Below are 4,703 nucleotides of genomic sequence, written 5' to 3' on the forward strand. Positions count from 1 at the left end.
CTGTCCCCAAAAATAAAAAACAACCCCAAAAGGTCGGGAATGGCCCCCAAAAAAACCCCAAAACCATCGGGAATGGCCCCAAAAATCCACCCCAAAATCATTGGGAATGGCCTCAAAAATCCACCCCAAAACCACCGGGAATGGCCCCAAAAATCCACCCCAAAATCACCGGGAATGGCCACAAAAATCCACCCCAAAATCACCTGGAATGGCCCCAAAAAACCCGATCCGAAAACACCGGGAATGACCCCGAAAAAATGATCCTAAAATAACAGGAATGTCCCAAAAACAGGAATCCTAAAAGATCGGGAATGGCCCCAAAAATCCACCCCAAAAGATTGGGAATGACCTCAAAAATTCACCGCAAAACCACCGGGAATGTCCAAAAAATCCACCCCAAAATCATTGGGAATGGCCCCAAAAATTAACCGCAAAAGATTTGGAATGGCCCCAAAACTCCACCCCAAAATCACCGGGAATGGCCTAAAAATCCACCCCAAAAACATCAGGAATGACCCCAAAAATCCACCACAAAACCACTGGGAAAGACCCCAAAAATCCACCCCAAAATCACTGGGAATGTCCTCAAAAATCCACACCAAAACCACGGGGAATGGCCCCAAAAATCCACCCCAAAACCACCGGGAATGGCCCCAAAAATCCACCCCAAAACCATCGGGAATGGCCCCAAAAATCCACCCCAAAACCACCAGGAATGGCCCCAAAAATCCACCCCAAAACCATCGGGAATGGCCCCAAAAATCCACCCCAAAATCATCAGGAATGGCCCCAAAAATCCACCCCAAAACCACGGGGAATGACCCCAAAAATCCACCCCAAAATCACGGGGAATGTCCCAAAAAAATGATCCTAAAAGATCGGGAATGGCCCCAAAAAAAACCCCAAAACCATCGGGAATGGCCCCAAAAATCCACCCCAAAACCATCGGGAATGGCCCCAAAAATTCACCCCAAAATCACCGGGAATGGCCCTAAAAAAATGATCCTAAAACATCGGGAATGGCCCCAAAAATCCACCCCAAAACCATCGGGAATGACCCCAAAAAAATGATCCTAAAACATCAGGAATGACCCTGAAAAAATGATCCTAAAATAACAGGAATGTCCCAAAAAAAGGAATCCTAAAAGATCGGGAATGGCCCCAAAACTCCACCCCAAAACCATCGGGAATGGCCCCAAAAATCCACCCCAAAATCACCGGGAATGGCCCCAAAAATCCACCCCAAAACCACGGGGAATGGCACCAAAAAATCCACCCCAAAACCATCGCCAATGGCCCCAAAAATCCACCCCAAAATCACCAGGAGTGACCCCAAAAATCCACCCCAAAACCATCGGGAATGACCCCAAAAAAAAAGATCCTAAAAGATCGGGAATGGCCCAAAAAATCCACCCCCAAAACCACCAGGAATGACCCCAAAAAAATGATCCTAAAACATCGGGAATGTCCTCAAAGAAAAGGGCCCAAAAATATCAGAAATGTCCCCAAAAAAATGATCCTAAAATATCAGGAATGTCCCAAAAAAAGGAATCCTAAAAGATCGGGAATGGCCCCCAAAAATCCACCCCAAAACCATCGAGAATGGCCCCAAAAATCCACCCCAAAATCATCGGGAATGGCCAAAAAAATCCACCCCAAAATCATTGGGAATGGCCCCAAAAATCCACCCCAAAAGATCGGGAATGGCCCCAAAAATCCACCCCAAAATCATTGGGAATGGCCCCAAAAATCGACCCCAAAACCACCGGGAATGGCCCCAAAAAATCCACCCCAAAACCACGGGAAATGTCCCCAAAAAAAGATCCTAAAAGATCGGGAATGTCCTCAAAAATCCACCCCAAAATCACCGGGAATGGCCCCAAAAATTCACCCCAAAATCACCGGGAATGGCCCCAAAAATCCACCCCAAAAGATCGGGAATGTCCTCAAAAATCCACCCCAAAATCACTGGGAATGGCCCCAACAATCCACCCCAAAACCATCGGGAATGGGCCCCAAAAATCCACCCCAAAATCATCAGGAATGGCCCCAAAAATCCACCCAAAAACGACCGGGAATGGCCCCAAAAATCCACCCCAAAATCACTGGGAATGACCCCAAAAGTCCACCCCAAAACCATCGGGAATGGCCCCAAAAAAAAGATCCTAAATAATCGGGAATGGCCCAAAAAAATGATCCTAAAAGATCGGGAATGGCCCCAAAAAAAACCCCAAAACCATCGGGAATGGCCCCAAAAATCCACCCCAAAACCATCGGGAATGGCCCCAAAAATTCACCCCAAAATCACCGGGAATGGCCCTAAAAAAATGATCCTAAAACATCGGGAATGGCCCCAAAAATCCACCCCAAAACCATCGGGAATGACCCCAAAAAAATGATCCTAAAACATCAGGAATGACCCTGAAAAAATGATCCTAAAATAACAGGAATGTCCCAAAAAAAGGAATCCTAAAAGATCGGGAATGGCCCCAAAACTCCACCCCAAAACCATCGGGAATGGCCCCAAAAATCCACCCCAAAATCACCGGGAATGGCCCCAAAAATCCACCCCAAAACCACGGGGAATGGCACCAAAAAATCCACCCCAAAACCATCGCCAATGGCCCCAAAAATCCACCCCAAAATCACCAGGAGTGACCCCAAAAATCCACCCCAAAACCATCGGGAATGACCCCAAAAAAAAAGATCCTAAAAGATCGGGAATGGCCCAAAAAATCCACCCCCAAAACCACCAGGAATGACCCCAAAAAAATGATCCTAAAACATCGGGAATGTCCTCAAAGAAAAGGGCCCAAAAATATCAGAAATGTCCCCAAAAAAATGATCCTAAAATATCAGGAATGTCCCAAAAAAAGGAATCCTAAAAGATCGGGAATGGCCCCAAAAATCCACCCCAAAACCATCGAGAATGGCCCCAAAAATCCACCCCAAAATCATCGGGAATGGCCAAAAAAATCCACCCCAAAATCATTGGGAATGGCCCCAAAAATCCACCGCCCAAAAGATCGGGAATGGCCCCAAAAATCCACCCCAAAATCATTGGGAATGGCCCCAAAAATCGACCCCAAAACCACCGGGAATGGCCCCCAAAAAATCCACCCCAAAACCACGGGAAATGTCCCCAAAAAAAGATCCTAAAAGATCGGGAATGTCCTCAAAAATCCACCCCAAAATCACCGGGAATGGCCCCAAAAATTCACCCCAAAATCACCGGGAATGGCCCCAAAAATCCACCCCAAAAGATCGGGAATGTCCTCAAAAATCCACCCCAAAATCACTGGGAATGGCCCCAACAATCCACCCCAAAACCATCGGGAATGGGCCCCAAAAATCCACCCCAAAATCATCAGGAATGGCCCCAAAAATCCACCCAAAAACGACCGGGAATGGCCCCAAAAATCCACCCCAAAATCACTGGGAATGACCCCAAAAGTCCACCCCAAAACCATCGGGAATGGCCCCAAAAAAAAGATCCTAAATAATCGGGAATGGCCCAAAAAATCCACCCCAAAACCACCAGGAATGACCCCAAAAAAATGATCCTAAAACATCGGGAATGTCCTCAAAGAAATGGGTCCAAAAATATCAGAAATGTCCCCAAAAAAATGATCCTAAAATATCAGGAATGTCCCAAACAAAGGAATCCTAAAATATTGGGAATGGCCCCAAAAATCCACACCAAAATCATTGGGAATGGCCACAAAAATCCACCCCAAAAACCACCAGGAATGGCCCAAAAAAATGATCCTAAAACATCGGGAATGGTCTCAAAAATCCACCCAAAAATCACCGGGAATGACCCCAAAAATCCACCCCAAAATCACCGGGAATGGCCCCAAAAATCCACCCCAAAACCACCAGGAATGGCACAAAAAAAAAGATCCTAAAACATTGGGAATGGCCCCAAAAATCCACCCCAAAAGGTTTGGAATGGCCCCAAAAATCCACCCCAAAATCATTGGTAATGACCCCAAAAATCCACCCCAAAACCACCGGGAATGACCCCAAAAATCCACCCCAAAATTGCCGGGAATGGCCCCAAAAATCCACCCCAAAACCATCGAGAATGGCGCCAAAAATCCACCCCAAAATCATTGGGAATGACCTCAAAAATCCACCCCAAAATCAACAGGAATGGCCCCAAAAATCCACCCCAAACCCATCAGGAATGGCACCAAAAATCCACCCCAAAACCATCGAGAATGGCCCCAAAAATCCACCCCAAAAGATCGGGAATGACCCCAAAATCCAACCCAAAAGATCGGGAATGGCCCCAAAAATTCACCGCAAAACCACCGGGAATGGCCCCAAAAATCCACCCCAAAAACCACCAGGAATGGCCCAAAAAAAATGATCCTAAAGCATCGGGAATGACCCCAAAACTCCACCCCAAAACCACTGGGAATGGCCCCAACAATCCACCCCAAAACCATCGGGAATGGCCCCAAAACTCCACCCCAAAAGATCGGGAATGGCCCCAAAAATTCACCGCAAAACCACCAGGAATGGCCAAAAAATCCACCTCAAAATCATTGGGAATGACCCCAAAAAATCCACCCCAAGACCATCGGGAATGGCCACAAAAATCCACCCCAAAACCACTGGGAATGGCCCCAAAAATCCACTCCAAAACCATCGGGAATGGCCCCAAAAATCCACCCCAAAATCACCGGGAATGGCCC

The sequence above is a fragment of the Haemorhous mexicanus genome, unplaced genomic scaffold (genome assembly GCF_027477595.1).
Source record: "Haemorhous mexicanus isolate bHaeMex1 unplaced genomic scaffold, bHaeMex1.pri scaffold_209_ctg1, whole genome shotgun sequence".
Taxonomy (NCBI): domain Eukaryota; kingdom Metazoa; phylum Chordata; class Aves; order Passeriformes; family Fringillidae; genus Haemorhous; species Haemorhous mexicanus.